Source organism: Schistocerca gregaria, chromosome 2 (assembly GCF_023897955.1).
Source record: "Schistocerca gregaria isolate iqSchGreg1 chromosome 2, iqSchGreg1.2, whole genome shotgun sequence".
NCBI lineage: Eukaryota > Metazoa > Arthropoda > Insecta > Orthoptera > Acrididae > Schistocerca > Schistocerca gregaria.
Genome location: NC_064921.1, coordinates 38494593 through 38511695, shown reverse-complemented (window position 1 = coordinate 38511695; position 17103 = coordinate 38494593). Strand labels below are relative to the sequence as shown.

General features: G+C 47.3%; 1 protein-coding gene across 4 annotated transcripts in view; it reads left to right on the top strand.

Moving 5' to 3' along the window:
• Nucleotides 1-17103, top strand: part of LOC126336277 (caskin-2) — a 942083-nt gene that overhangs the window by 468144 nt on the left and 456836 nt on the right. The window lies entirely within an intron of this gene.

Sequence of the window (17103 nt, the reverse complement as noted above, 5' to 3'; positions counted from 1 at the left end):
GGCTGCAGGAAAAATGTGAAGACATCGAAAAAGATATGATTGTCGGAAGGACAGACTCAGCATACAGGAAAGTCAAAACAACCTTTGGTGACATTAAAAGCAACGGTGGTAACATTAAGAGTGCAACGGGAATTCCACTGTTAAATGTGCACACTGGTACCTCTAATATCCAGTGGTACGTCCTCTTGCATTGATGCATGCCTGTATTCGTCGTGGCATACTATCCACAAGTTCATCAACGCACTGTCGGTGCAGATTGTCCCACTCATCAACGGCGATTCGCCGTAGATCCCCCTCAGTGGGTGGTGGGTACCGTCGCCCATAAACAGCGATTCCAACCTATCCCAGGGTTCATGTCTGGAGAACATGCTGGCCACCCTAGTAGAGCGATTTAGTTATCCTGAGGGACGCCATTCACAAGATGTGCACGAAGAGGGCTCGAATTGCCGTCCATGAAATGCCTCGCCAGTATGCTGCCAATATGGTTGCACTATCGGTCGGAGGATGGGATTCACGTATCGTACAGCCGTTACGTTGCCTTCCGCGACCACCGACGACGTACGTCAGCTCCAAATAAAGCCACCCCAAAACAGAGAACCCCCACCTTGCTGCACTTGCAGGACAGAGTGTCTAAGACATTCAGCCTGACCGGGCGGCACTCATCGGTGAAGAGAAATAGATGCGAATCCTGAGAGGTCCATTCGGCACGTTGTTCGGCCCGTCTGTTCCGCGCTGCAGGGTGTCGTGGTTGCAATGATGGACCTCGCCATGGACGTCGGGAGTGAAGCTGCGCATCATGCGGCCTATTGCGCACTGTTTCAGTCGTAAGGCGACGTCCTGTGGCTGCACGAAAAGTATTATTCAGCATGGTGACGTTGCCGTCAGAGTTAGTAGGTAGCGGTCATCCAGCCCTTGGGCGGGCTGAGCGAGGCACGTCATCGACTGTTCCTGCCTCTCTGAATCTCCTCCACGTCTGATCACCATCGCTTTCGTTCTCTCCGAGACGCCTGGATACTTCCCTTGTCGAGAGCCCTTCCTGTCACATAGTAGCTATGCGGACGCTATCGAACCGCGGTATTTACCGTCTAGGCATGATTGAACTAGAGACAACAGGAGCCGTGTACCTCTTTCCTGGTGGAGTGACTGGAACTGATCGGCTGTCGGACCCCCTCCGTGTAATAGGCGCTGCTCGTGGATGTTTGTTTATAGCTCTGGGCGGGTTTAGTGACATCTCTGAACAATCCCCGACCAGTCAAAAGGACTGTGTCTGTGATACAACATCTGTCTTCAGGAGGTCTGGGAACTGGGTGATGCAAAGTGGTTTTTTGATGTGTGTAATAAATGTAAGGAAGCATTTTGTTAAGTGATTGTTATGGAGAGTAGTCTTGTATGGGTGTGAACGATAAGCAGTTCTGACAAAAGGAGAAGACAAGTTTTTGAAATGTCATCCTAGAGAAAAATTCTGAAGATTGGGTAAGTAGAGCGGATAAATACGGAGAGCAACTGAATTTGACTGGTAGAAAAAAAAAAGACATTTAAGCAGGAACTTGATTGAAGTTGATAAGAACAGATCTGAGTAGGTAAGAAATCGTCAGTTTGGTAGTGTGTGGAGCTAGAAAACTATAGAGGCAGGTCAAGGGGCGAATGAACATAGGCTTAAACGGATATACGGTGCAGTAGTTATTTAGAAGTGAAGTAGCTTGTGCAGGGTAGACCGGAGTAGAACCACTGTGTACAGTGAAGTCCTCAGCAATGTACAAAGATATTAATAAGTGCAAAGTTAAGGTAAACAGATGGCGTTTATGTTGTCACGGAAGTGAGACGTCGGGCTGGCACGAACCACTCGCTGAGGTCAATTAAACCGAGAACTGCTCTCGTGATCTGCTCGGGCGCCGCCAATCAAACTGGAGGGGTTACGATCGTAGGGGGCGCGTCGAAATGCTTGGCTTACTTAAGGCACATTTACAAGTGAAAAAAAGCATATAGCAGTCGTATATTTTCATTTTTTGAAATGTACTCAACAATTTATGGCATTGAAAGAAAAAGAAAAAGAGAACCATTCATGTGACACAAAACAAACATGTTATTTCTTGGGAAGCATATAATATAACTGTTTGTATTTTACAGTAAACTTGCATTTTTGTCTTTTGTGTGTTCTCAGTTATAAATCCAAAAGAGTTAATAGTAATTTACGTATGAAATGCGGTGAAGACATTTACGTATAAGAAACAGATAGCGTGTCAAGTTTGGCAGTAGGTGGAGAACGTGACGGTTTGGCTGCAGTGAAGGAGGCCGGAAGACGCGGTGTGAGGCGAGAGCGCCAGGACTGGAGGCTGTCGCGCGCCTATCGCCTGCTGGAGCGCACGCACACACTGAGCTCTGGAGAAACCGCGCCCTGCGCCGGACCAGATAGCGCGGCGTGCGGCGTGGAAGGAAGCGGCCAGGCCGAGCTGGGCACTCGCCAGATAAGAGGCGCGCCTGCAGCCAGCAGCCGGCTCTGGAACCAGGGATGGTAAGCCAGGGCCGCTCGTGCACCGACAACCTCGCTCCCGACCGCGTCTCACCACGCGAATAATATAGTACATTCACCAAACATAATGAACGGATAATGTGTTTATTTGCTACGAACTAGGCTGTGGGACCACCGACATACTGCTTAACTGGTTTAGGTAGCACCGACCAAAACGTTGTCCGGTCAGAGTGTTTTTGCGTGGTCTGTCCGGAAAGATGTTGGGGTCGGAGCAGCCGGTTAGCTGCTGGCGTGATGTCGTTCGTGTTCACTCGGCCTCTCAGAATCGACGCGAAAAGGCCTCTGGGGTGGCACAGAGGGCTGCAGTGAAACCAGCGTCGATTCCCACACGTTTTGCGGTGGAAAACGACAGTTGGCACTGGGACGACGGTCTTGGCAACTGTTGACTCTACTGACGCCCTGCTGGGCGCGACCGCACCTCTTTGCAGCACAGTGCTCTGGGGACCACTGAAAACCATTCTGCCAAATCTGGACGGCGCTACAAGGATCGATGGGTGCTTATGCTCTTTCAGAGCTCGTGTTTCGCGCCCTACTGTGACACGGCAGTTCGACAACATCCTCTGTGCTACCCGTCCAGCTTTTTCCAACACTTTAAAAGTATAGCTCAACAATCTCTTACAGAGTTTTAGCTTCTGCGATAGCCGCTGGTAGCGCAGGCGTGTGAGGGCTCATAAGATTCACTCACAAGTTGCCACCGTGCAGAAACATCTTCAGAATTCTCAACAAATGTGGTTCGGTGGTACCGACAGTGCGACCGAACTGGCAGGTCTTAAAGTAAAGGGACTCACTGGTATTTTATTTATGTACGGTATGTGTAAATGTCGCAACCGCACCCGTCGCGACAACACCACAGTAGGGCGCGGAACACGATGGCTGAAGAAGCATAAGCATCACGTTCAGAATACATCCGGAGGTTCGGAGCGGTCCCCCGTCATTCCGACTGTACACCACATCAAAAGTCGTCGTGGCTCAGCACCCGACAGGAGCGCCATCACGGGATTGCTGGCCCACAATGTTGTTAGAAGAGGCGGCGCCGGGAGATTGGGAGCGCCCTCCTGTTGTCGTCACACTGCAGTCAACTGTCGCCGGGTCTGTGAGCCGACGTCCCGAGCAGGGGGCTGCTTCTACTGACGTACTTTACGCACACCCTCAGGTGTTTTCGTGGCGTTTCTGAGTAGCGACGTGTGTGAAATGTTTTCCTCGCCCACCCCTCATAAATAAAATTGCTCTATTTTTACGATCGTCGTCGTCGTTCTCATCTCGATACAGAGTAATCGAAAGAAGGGATGTCATGTGGGTAAGAGGGGGTGTGTCGACCCATCGTGATAGAGTTGGGAAGAGCTGTCGTCAAGTTGGCTGCCAGTGTGACATCGTTAACACGCCTTACACCTCTCTGTTTCTCGCATTTGTGGACACCTCGATGTTCGAGGCGTCGACGAGCCCGAGGCTGAGGTTGCGGGCCGCCACGCTTTTCTTGCACCGTTACACAGGAACCGTGTACACACCGGAGAGCAGAACTTGGAGCTTCTGCATCCTAGTGAGAGATAGTTGCTGCGTTTCGAAAAAGTTACACGTTAACTGTGTTGTACAGTGTATCCGGAACAATTTTCACTTTATTCCTCTGTACTGTCACTTAGCTAATCGTGGATTCTTTCTGGTACGACCTATCAGTTTGTCGTTCCGTACACCTCCTCCTGGTCTGCTGTCTTATCCAGGCAAATACTCTTTAGCAAGCTACTGTGAGTTTTGAAATTCTCTCAGCATTTCGCACTTTACCTGTAACCAGCATTCCTTTCTTCAGATTATGCTTTCCTCAGAATGTGCGTCGATAAACCAAAACAGTACCACCACTGCCCGTGAAGTACTGGCGTTGCGGGCAAGAACGTGGGCGGAGGCGAATGACGACATGGCGGCTCCACGAGGCGCAGATGGAGCACCCGCTGACCGACGAGCGTCACACTGGCTACCGCCACCTTCTGCGTGGCAAGTGGTCGAAGGGCAGCGTGCGATGTCGGGCGCTTCCCGCTCCGCAACGCACGTTAGGCGGGCAGTGCGAGTGCACAACACGCGCCCCCGCAGCACGCACCGTACTCACCGATGTCCGACCGCAGGAGAATGGGCGCGTGCCGCCTTCCAGGCTGTGCACCCTGTTTCTCGTCCCAGCCGGCCGAGGTGCACCGTCGTCCGGAAACGAACACGGCGCCACGGGCGCGAGTCGGTCTCGGCACTGTTACGCTGAGGGGAACATTGGCACGGACCCCCACGGTGTCGAAGGCACAGTCATATCCGAGGACCGTCTGCGTCCCTTCGTGCCGGCGATCGCACCTTCCAGCAGTACTACAGCGGCTCCAGGAGGGTGACACTGAACTACTGCTGTTCTCCGTGCCACACGTCTGCGGTGCCACACAAAATAGCCACTGTACCGCTTTACAAAACGAGGCCGAAGGCGGTGTTTAGCAAGTTGTTCACAGTTTGTTCGCGTAACTTAGGAAGCTGGTTTACACCCACGTTAATATTTCATCTTACAATCTTTCTGTTGCTGGAGAAAACTTTATTGTCATCCGCTAGCTTGCGTTTGTGTTTCTGCTGCTGGAGGAAACTTTACTCTGCTTCGCTACCACCGCTAATACGTTTAAGCTGTTGTCGACGCCGTGCTGTGACCGTAGCGTTCCGTTACGTCAGATCCCACTCCGTAGGCTGCAAGCTGCAGCCAGCAGAAGTTGCCTCAGACAGTAGCGTAGCAGCCGCACGTGCTCCTACTGTGCGTCAGCGCTCACCCAGCACAAGCCTCTCTCTCTCTCTCTCTCTCTCTCTCTCTCTCTCACCCATATTGTAGATTGTAGTTAACTTTAGTATGCGTTTGCATCGACTGGACAGCTAACTACGTTACTCCATTTTGACGCTCGTTTCTGGTCTGCAGCTGCTCTTCACTGCTTTTTAGCGAACGAATTAAAAATAAGAGTTATCAGAGTTGTCTTTTTAAAGAACTGGGTTTCTTTTCGACTTTATCGCTTTAGTAATATTTTCTTCGATAATATTTCCGCCCTGTTCGCAATATTGTGAAATAGTCTCTCTGCTTCTGTCTTACCAGTTAGACAATCAGAACTCATATTCGCTCGAAATTATAATGATAAGCCCTCACAGCAGTCTAGATGACATCTATTATACTTGAGCTAAAGTTACTCCACGGTGTGCATTTGTTCAGACCTAACAGAGGACAGCTCCAGCGCAGCCACAGTTTACGACAGGTACTGTTTGCCGGAAGTCTTCTGACCACTCAGCACTTTAGCAGGCGAGTAGTGACGTCACCAGGCGGAACGGTGCAGCTCGGTGCTTAACCGTTAAAACAACAAACGGTTAGTCGCCTTTAGTACTTTTTTGTCACAACGAGCAACGGCAAGGAGCCTATTTACTCGCCCAGATCTCGTAACTTTTCCTTATGATCCCTACGCGATGTACACGTCTTGCAACACAATGTTCGCAAATTCCTTTTCGAAAAGAGGTTCTATAAATTTTCCGAACAGCGTTTAGCAACAACTACGTCACATTTCTTCAGCGAGCATTTCCGTTACACTTTCGTATGCGTTCCACCGAGTATGTGCCTGTGACTGAGCGCGTTCCGTGTCCCTAGACACGCCTGATTCGTGACGACTCCAATCTCTGAACACCATTCTAGAATCGGCCGCACTAGAGTGTCGAATGCGATCTCCTTCAGAGACGCACCACATTTCCCGACAACACTCGAAACAATTTTACCTAATACAGTACTGATTTTACGTCACCGTCTCGGTGTTACCATTAAATCTTCTCTCAGTGATAAGGCTTTATCTCACATTTGCCCACATTTAATTCAGTCCAAGTCTTTCTGTGGTTCCTTGCGACAGTGTAACGACGACAACTTACCGAAGAAAACGGCATCTTCAGCGGACAATCTTCTAGTGTCGGTGACAGTATCTGATGTGTGTATTGAGAACATTATAAGGACTGTTATGCTTCCATGGTGCACGCTCAATCTTATTTTCATTTCTGTGCGGCATTCGTTGTCCAGTATAACTTTCACGGACCTTCTAGTCAAATATTCCTCGATTCTCCTATGACTAGCTGGGGAAAGGTCGATTTAGCGTCGGAGGAAATCAAGTGCACATCATGTCCTGTTGGGGTGTTGGCACTAAAGATGTGTCATGTTACACCCAGTCCCGTGGATTGTTTATTTCGCTCTATAAAAGAATGCGCTTCCAGAACTAACTGGAGCATGCTGGAATTCAAATGGAACTGCTGGCTGCCAGTTACAGAAACTTGTGTCGAAGTAAAACTCTTCTCTGACTATATTTACAAAACTATTGCTCATATTTTTAGACAAACCTCCGATTTTATGTGTCCATTGCCTATCAGCAGGAGTCGAAAATATTGGCAAAAACGTCTTAAATGATTTGTGACTGGGTTGCTTAAACGGTGCAAATATATTTTGTGAGATGCGTCATTCACTTAGTAGGGAGAGGGGGTAAGGAAATCTGTATAGTTTTGTCTGGACAGTCATCCAACGAAAAAGTCTTAGAAAAACATTACTTTCTCCAAAGTACTAATGGTCACAAAAATTAAATAGAGTTCTCAACGGAGGACAGCAGAGAAATGTTATTCTTCTCGTTCCGTCGTAAAATAGCACAAACGTGTGATGCGGATCTACATCTACATCTACATGACTACTCTGCAATTCACATTTAAGTGCTTGGCAGAGGGTTCATCGAACCACAATCATACTATCTCTCTACTATTCCACTCCCGAACAGCGAGCGGGAAAAACGAACACCTAAACCTTTCTGTTCGAGCTCTGATTTCTCTTATTTTATTTTGATGATCATTCCTACCTATGTAGGGTGGGCTCAACGAAATATTTTCACATTCGGAAGAAAAAGTTGGTGACTGAAATTTCGTAAAAAGGTCTCGCCGCGACGAAAAACGTCTTTGCTGTAATGATTTCCATCCCAACTCGCGCATCATATCTGCCACACTCTCTCCCCTATCACGTGATAATGCAAAACGAGCTGCCCTTCTTTGCACCCTCTCGATGTCCTCCGTCAATCCCACCTGGTAAGGATCCCACACCAGGCAGCAATATTCTAACAGAGGACGAACGAGTGCAATGTAAGCTGTCTCTTTAATGGACTTGTTGCATCTGCTAAGTGTCCTGCCAATGAAACGCAACCTTTGGCTCGCCTTCCCGACAATATTATCTATGTGATCCTTCCAACTGAAGTTGTTCGTAATTTTAACACCCAGGTACTTAGTTGAATTGACAGCATTGAGAATTGTACTATTTATCGAGTAATCGAATTCCAACGGAGTTCTTTTGGAACTCATGTGGATCATCTCACACTTTTCGTTATTTAGCGTCAACTGCCACCTGACACACCATACAGCAATCTTTTCTAAATCGCTTTGCAGCTGATACTGGTCTTCGGATGACCTTACTAGACGGTAAATTACAGCATCATCTGCGAACAGTGTAAGAGAACTGCTCAGATTGTCACCCAGGTCATTTATATAGATCAGGAACAGTAGAGGTCCCAGGACGCTTCCCTGGGGAACACCTGATATCACTTCAGTTTTACTCGTTGATTTGCCGTCTATTACTACGAACTGCGACCTTCCTGACAGGAAATCACGAATCCAGTCGTACAACTGAGACGATACCCCATAGCTCCGCAATGGAGCATGCAGCTTTTAGCGTCGCCCTCAAGCTTGAGAAATAGCCGCCTCAGCCATGTAACAGTTGTCAACACAAGGCAAACCCTCCCTCCCCCTCCCCCCCCTCTCTCTCTCTCGTCTTACGCCTGTGTAGGCGTAGGAGACGAGTGTTTTTGTCGCTCCAAACAGAGCGCCACACGAAACTTGAGACGCACAAAATCTTGCTGCCCTTGAGGTTTCTTTGTGCCGACTTGTTTACTCGACGCTTGTCGAGAGATGAATTGCTCTGTGCTGTAAACCACAGAGGCCATGTTTTCTGTTTGTTCGTTGGCTGTTACAGCAGCAGAGCTTTACTCACGGGTATAAGACTGCTCAAGCTAGATGCTGCAGTGTTACAACTAACCTGAATAATAAGGTTCCCATCTTACTCACTTTCGTATCTCGCCAAAAAGAAAGTGGTACCATTATCCCCACGGTAAATGTACGATAACGGTGATGGACTAAGCATATTGCAATATCACAAAGAAGTGATATCAGGTTTAGGCAGGCAACGTCCTCCGTGGTGTGGGTTAGCGTCAATGGCTCGTAAAGCGGAGGTCACGGGCTCAATCGGCCGAAGGTAATTAGAAGTCCCGCCCACCTCTTAGAATGATAAAAGAGGCTCAAGATGAATGCGTGCATCGGTGAGTTGCCGGGACGTCTGTGTAGCACACGACACTCTTTGGCTGTCATAGTTCAACATCTCTGTCCGCAGAGGGCAGCGAAGAAATAACAGAGCGTCGAACCAGTGCAGTGTTCATTTCGTCATAAGAGTGTACGGACCATAGGACGTGAAATGGCGTTATTATGAGAATTTTTATGTTAATAATTGATTTTGTTTCGTTTTAATTACTTTAGACTAATATTACTAATGAATAAGTTAAGAACCCGGTCAGATCCGATGAAGGGGCTCAGAAGTCCCACTTGCTATATATAAATTAAAACAAGTACGCTTTTCTGTTTTTAATTGCTTTGGTAGTATTCTCCCAAGTATTTAATCCTTTGATCCAGGGCAGGAAAGCATTAAATGTGGCGCTTTTGTGTAGGCGGCTGTGTGTATGTTCTCTAGTTACGATATTAAAATGTGTGTGACATCACTGTAAAACAAATGAGAAAATAAACCAGGTGTGCTTACGAAAAAATGGCGTGCACTGCCCTTATGGCAAGTTCTTTTTTATTTTTATTTTTAAAAATTTTTAAGCCATTAATTCAACAAAGCAAATTGTCAGAAGCAATGGTACAACTAAACAGTGTGACGGCAACTCTTGTGCTGCTTCGACAAGTTATGTGTAATGTGTAGACTTGGATTCTACTCGCTACCCACTACTGTTGACTTCTTGTGCGTTTCTAATCAACGAGCTGCTGCACATTGGCAGTTTTCAGGGCGAGATCACAGCGGTAAAAGGAGTCTGATAGGCCTTTATGGTTGTAGCTATTTGGTTTCACACTTATTTTTGAAAATTGCGTTCAAATATACGAACTGATTAATGAAATCTAGTAATTATTTATCGTGAGTGTATCATAAACTGAGTATCTTTTAACTTGATGTAGGTTAGTCTACATGATGAAGTATCAAGATGAAATTTGATTTTCTTAATAAATTATGAATCCTCAAGTTCGTGAGTAACTGCAATCAGATTACTGCCTATTTCAACAAGAATTACTGTTTCACGAAATTCATCAGTGGTCTTCAATAAGAGTGTGTCTGTAATTAATTGGTAGGTGCAGCAGATATATTTCCGGGGTGCACTTAGCCTCGTGATGCCAATTGAGGAGCCACTCGACCGAATAGTAGCGGCTCTGGTCAGAGGAAACCATCACAACGACCGGGAGAGCGGTGTGCTGACCACACGCCCCTCCTATCCGTATCCTCAGCTGAGGATGACACGGCGGTCGGATGGTCCCGGTAGGCCACTCGTGGCCTACAGCTGTATTTAGGGGAGGTAACTGTGAAAGACAACCTGCAGATGAAAATGACAATAATATACGTCTACATGATTACTCTGCAATCCATAATTATCGGATGAGCCTGGTAGGAGGTTCACTCAACCTCCTTCAAACTGATTCTCCACTTTGGAACAGCACGCAAGTAAAATGTGCACTTAAATCTTTCCGTGTCATCGCTGATTTACCTTATTTTATTACGATGATTATTTATCCTTTTGTAAGTAGTCGCCAGCATAATATTTTCACACTCTGAGGAGAAAGTTGGTGATTAAAATGTCGTCAGAAGGTCCTACCGAAACAAAAACGCCTTTCTTTTAATGATGTCCAGACCAAATCCTGTATCATTTCTGTGACACTCTCTTCCGTATTTCGCGATGATATAAAACGTGCTGCCTTTCTTTGAACTTTTTCGATGAACTGCGTCAGTCCTATCTGGTAAGGATCGCACACCGCGCAGCAGTATTCTAAAAGAGGACGGACAAGCGTAGTTTCTAAGTGTCCTGCCAACAAAACAGTTTTTGGTTAGCCTCCCCCACAACATTTTCTATGTATTCTCTCCAATTTAAGTTGTTCGTAATTGTAATACCTAGGTATTTAGTTGAATTTACGGCTTTTAGATTAGACTGATTTATCGTGTAACCAAAGTTTAACGAGTTCCTTTTAGCACTCATGTGGATGAGCTCACACTTCTCGTTATTTAGGGTCAACTGCCACTTTTCGCACCATTCAGATATTTTTTTCTAAATCGTTTTGCAGTTTGTTTTGATCTTCTGATGACTTTATTAGTCGATAAACGACAGTGTTATCTGCAAACAACCGAAGACGGCTGCTCAGATTGTCTCCCAAATCGTTTATATAGATAAGGAACATCAAAGGGCCTACAACTCTACCTTGGGGAACGCCTGAAATTGCTTCTGTTTTACTCTGTCATTCTGTCAGTTACTAGGAACTGTGACCTCTCTGACAGGAAATCGCAAATCCAGTCACATAACTGAGACGATATTCCATAAGCACGTAATTTTACTACGTGTCGCTTGTATGGTACAGTGTTTGAAGCCTTCCGGAAATCCAGGAATACGGAATCGATCTGAAATCCCTTGTCAATAGCACTCAGCACTTCACGTGAATAAGGAGCTAGTTGTGTTTCGCAGGAACGATGTTTTCTAAACCCATGTTGACTGTGTGCCAACAGACCGTTTCCTTCTAGGTAATTTGTAATGTTAGAACATAATATTTGTTCTAAAATCCTGCTGCCGTCCGGAGTGGCCATGCGATTCTAGGCGCTACAGTCTGGAACCGCGCGACCGCTACGGTCGCACGTTCGAATCCTGCCTTGGGCATGGATGTGTGTGACGTCCTTAGGTTAGTTAGGTTTAAGTAGCTCTAAGTTATAGGAGACTTATGACCTTAGAAGTTAAGTCTCGTAGTGCTCAGACCCATTTGAACAATTTTTAAAATCCTGCTGCATATCGACGTTAACGATATGGGCCTTTAATTTAGTGGATTACTCCTAATACCTTTCTTGAATATTGGTATGCCCTGTGCAACTTTCCAGTCCTTGGGTACGGATCTTTCGTCGAGCGAACGGTTGTATATGATTGTTAAGTATGGACCTCTGCATCAGCATACTCCGAATTTCGGCGTGCCGCAGTCGCTGCCTCTGCAACAGTGTTTTGACCCGTTTTGTGAACCATGGGGGATCAGCAGCATCTCTTATTAATTTTTTGCCGTCGATAATACACTCCTGGAAATTGAAATTATAACACCGAGAATTCATTGTCCCAGGAAGGGGAAACTTTATTGACACATTCCTGGGGTCAGATACATCATATGATCACACTGACAGAACCACAGGCACATAGACACAGGCAACAGAGCATGCACAATGTCGGCACTAGTACAGTGTATATCCACCTTTCGCAGCAATGCAGGCTGCTGTTCTCCCATGGAGACGATCGTAGAGATGCTGGATGTAGTCCTGTGGAACGGCTTGCCATGCCATTTCCACCTGGCGCCTCAATTGGACCAGCGTTCGTGCTGGACGTGCAGACCGCGTGAGACGACACTTCATCCAGTCCCAAACATGCTCAATGGGGGACAGATCCGGAGATCTTGCTGGCCAGGGTAGTTGACTTACACCTTCTAGAGCACGTTGGGTGGCACGGGATACATGCGGACGTGCATTGTCCTGTTGGAACAGCAAGTTCCCTTGCCGGTCTAGGAATGGTAGAACGATGGGTTCAATGACGGTTTGGATGTACCGTGCACTATTCAGTGTCCCCTCGACCATCACCAGAGGTGTACGGCCAGTGTAGGAGATCGCTCCCCACACCATGATGCCGGGTGTTGGTCCTGTGTGCCTCGGTCGTATGCAGTCCTGATTGTGGCGCTCACCTGCACGGCGCCAAACACGCATACGACCATCATTGGCTCCAAGGCAGAAGCGACTCTCATCGCTGAAGACGACACGTCTCCATTCGTCCCTCCATTCACGCCTGTAGCGACACCACTGGAGGCGGGCTGCACGATGTTGGGGCGTGAGCGGAAGACGGCCTAACGGTGTGCGGGACCGTAGCCCAGCTTCATGGAGACGGTTGCGAATGGTCCTCGCCGATACCCCAGGAGCAACAGTGTCCCTAATTTGCTGGGAAGTTGCGGTGCGGTCCCCTACGGCACTGCGTAGGATCCTACGGTCTTGGCGTGCATCCGTGCGTCGCTGCGGTCCGGTCCCAGGTCGACGGGCACGTCCACCTTCCGCCGACCACTGGCGACAACATCGATGTACTGTGGAGACCTCACGCCCCACGTGTTGAGCAATTCGGCGGTACGTCCACCCGGCCTCCCGCATGCCCACTATACGCCCTCGCTCAAAGTCCGTCAACTGCACATACGGTTCACGTCACTACCAGTGTTAAAGACTGCGATGGAGCTCCGTATGCTACGGCAAACTGGCTGACACTGACGGCGGCGGTGCACAAATGCTGCTCAGCTAGCGCCATTCGACGGCCAACACCGCGGTTCCTGGTGTGTCCGCTGTGCCGTGCGTGTGATCATTGCTTGTACAGCCTATAATATAATAAAATGATAATATAATAGAATAGGGAATGAATGATAATAAAATGTTGGAATGTGTGGCTTTTTTAAAATGGATGAATTAAAGAGATTAATTCTTTGGCATGAAGGACAAGCACAATAAGCTAGGCATTGCCTGTAACGGGAAAGGAATCATTTTAGTTTATATTTATATAAATAAATCGTCTTCATAGTATTTTATGCGTACCAATTATTAATATTATGTCCGATCGCCGTCTCCTTGACTGTGGCCGTGTTGTTATATTCAGATCTTCGTAAATTTTCCGAAGTACACAGGTGGGCTTCCGTTCTTCTTATTGCATTACTACTTGAAATAATAATAACTCTCACAAATATTCTGTTAATAAAACACTACTATATTTCTGTTCGATGCACATAGAAAAGACACACAATGGCGGTCTGCAATTACTCGCTAAAAATGGCGGTTCTCACTCGTTCACTCACTGAGCGAAACCTTCCTTCCAACAACTCGTACAAGAACAAAAACTGCTCTGTCCTTTAACATCTGAAAGTCAAAAATACCTGACGGTAGGCACAGGCTCTACGATGGGCTACTACCACCTCATCTTTTCTCTTTGCTTTTAAAGAGGATGAAAGCATAAAAGTAAGAAATGCAAAAGGTATATCACAAGCCCTCTCGCAGTGTCCGGAGCAAGTATGGTGGGTCTGACACACCGGTGTCAATGTGTTCTTTTTTCCATTTCCAGGAGTGTATTTCTTGAACTCATGCCGCAAGTGGTCCGCGTCTCGTGTCGCCACGGCTGCTACGGCTGAGCCGCGGTGGGGTGGCACAGCCCGCCTCCCCTGTGAACGCGAATCAAATATTTCTGCTTCCGGAATGGAATAAAGAGCTACAACAATTGCAGGTTTATGCAGTCATCGATTGTTGGCATTCTTCTGTCAGAATTTCTGTTTCATCAGCGAAGTTAGTCGTTTGTCTGCAACATTACATTCTTAATATAAGAAAGAATCGAAATTGGGAAGCGCGTGTGAAAACAGGCTCGGAGAAGAAAACTCGCGAAATTTTGGGGGTAGGATCCAGATAGAGAACTATCAGCAGAGAGAGCAATACCTAGGCGCATAAAAATTGGTCCACCTACGGATCTGTGCAGTGTCAAGCGACAAGGAATTCCTCCAGTTAACACGCCAGAAGTTATCGCAGAAATTCAGGGAAGAATTATTCAAATCCCAAAGAAGTCTACACGTGAATTGGTCCAAGAGGCACATGTAAGTCGGAGAAGTTGGCTACGGATTGAAAAGTTTTAAGTTAACGGAACACTGTGTAATGGTTGTGCAGCATTTACGGGAGGATGGCAGTCAGACGCTTGTAGATTACTGCACGACGCATCTGAGTAACGCCAACGATAGCTTGTTAAATCCTTTCCATTACATCACGAGTGATGGAACATGGTTTCATGTCTTCGATTGCGAGAATCCACAGAAAACAAGGTACTGGGCAACGGAGGACCCTAACACTGTGTGCCGACACGATTGCGTATATGGAAATTTTTGATACATTTTGTGCTCGACTCACTGAATATTAAAGAGATGGGGCAACATGCCACACGTCTGAGATGTCCCTGTAACGAGTCCACGATGTCTTCCCTGAGTGTCAGAAAACATTTATGGGCACCACGTTTTCCGGATTTTATTCCCACGGGACACTTCAAGAGCAACGTCTGTGAAAGAAATTTACGCACAAGACAGACCTCAAAGAAAACATCAGTCGTGAAGTTGCCACCTTCGATATCCGAACATTACGCCGTGTGTATCTGAATGTCCGTCGGCGTGTACAGCTATGTATCGATGTTGCACAAGGTCACTTCCAGCATTTTCTATAAATGTACTTATCATTGTATTTCTCATTGTAAATAATTGGTCAGTCAGCTCCCCCTGTCCGTAATTTCAGTGCATTTGCTCTATACTTGCAAGGGCTACTTTTATCTGCTCCACCCTGTATAAGAGAAACGAATGTGAACTTGAGTGGTTACGAGTCGTAAGTAACGGACAATGAAGCGAAAGTGTCTTGCAGCGGTAATTGTACCAATACTTAAAGCAGCATAGGAGGACAGTGACTTCTCTGTAGGTGTTTTGCTTCAGCAAGTTGGGAGTGGTGACGCAGCTGGCGGGTGGGCGGCGTCGGCTGACAGCACGGCTCGCGTTTCAGCGGCAGCCGCGGCTGCGGGCGGGCTGCTGGGACAGCGTCGCAGGCAGCGGCGCCCAAGCGTCTGAGAGCAGGCGAGCGCGCCACTGCGTCACTGCCGCCCTCGCACCGCCCATACTCAAGGAAGCGTCCGCCGTACTGCACAACGCATTGTGCTTTCAGTATGGAGCGAAATTAGTCGTTTCTTCGCTCGCGTTAATCGGGAATTGCTTTGCGCGGCGAACAATCCCACTGAGTTTGACAACACAGTAGATCGTTCGCCCGCATGGTGCAGCTCGGCTTTACCGCTGCAAAGTCCTCCAAGAATCGGTACCACTTCGGGAAACAGCGCGATTCGTTCGTACACGACGCACGGCGAACAGCAAACGTCGGACTACCGGTTAGTCAAATACGTTCGACACGTAACCACGTCGTCACCTAAGAATGCCGAGGTGCTACGACACGGAGTGTCTTCGCACTTAGCGCTTCGCTCCAAGGATTTCTGTCCGCCATAACCCAGAACCTCATACTGGACGGCGAACAGAAGTGAAGCTTAATCGAATATACTAGAAGAAGATGCAGTGTTGACAGTGCAGGTAGAGCGCTCGTGTAAGCTACGGACGCCGCTGCTCACTGAAGATGCTCTGACCTGTGCAGACTGCCTTCGATGAACGATCCTAAAGAATGCATCAACACTCCAACTGTCTGTAATCAATTGAAGCTCTCACCTGTCGATAACACAAGAAGAGAGCTTCAGCTTATCAGTGTAGAGATAACCTTGTGGAGCACGAATACATAGTGACAGTGGGGAGAAGGGGTCAGATACGAGCGAGAAGTGTGGCCCTTCGGCGTCGCACAGGTCTAGGACGTACACAAGGCAATGTGCCTACCACAGAGATTCACATTAGTTTTCACATCGTGACGTCGTACAAAATAATGCCACCGGTGATGGGCTGTGTGCCCTAATTCCGGTGTGGCAGTTAAATATTTTCACGGTGTGCAAATACGTACAAACTGCGGAAAACCGGGAGTACAAGATTTTCTTGAGAACCGTCACGCTGCAGTAGTATTAGTTGCAGCCGTCCTTACTGTTTGCCACCGGCATACTGACTAAGATTTTTAAATAGGTCTGTGCCTTTTGAACTTCGGTGCGCGAAGATTGATTTGCGTTACTGATTCCAATCGTAACTGGAAGAAAACGGCCTATTCACCTCAGTAGAACATTAGAGGCAAATATAAAACATTTTGCGCAAACACGGTAAAAGATTTCCAAAGCTTAGTGGTAACTAACTTTGTTGTTGTAGTTGTGGTCTTCAGTCCTGAGACTGGTTTGATGCAGCTCTCCATGCTACTCTATCCTCTGCAAGCTTCTTCATATCCCAGTACCTACTGCAACCTACATCCTTCTGAATCTGCTTAGTGTATTCATCTCTTGGTCTCCCTCTACGATTTTTACCCTCCACACTGCCCTCCAATACTAAATTGGTAATCCCTTGATGCCTCAGATCATGTCCTACCAACCGATCCCTTCATCTGGTCAAGTTGTGCCACAAACTTCTCTTCTCCCCAATCCTATTCAATACTTCCTCATTAGTTATGTGATCTACCCATCTAATCTTCAGCATTCTTCCGTAGCACAATATTTCGAAAGCTTCTATTCTCTTCT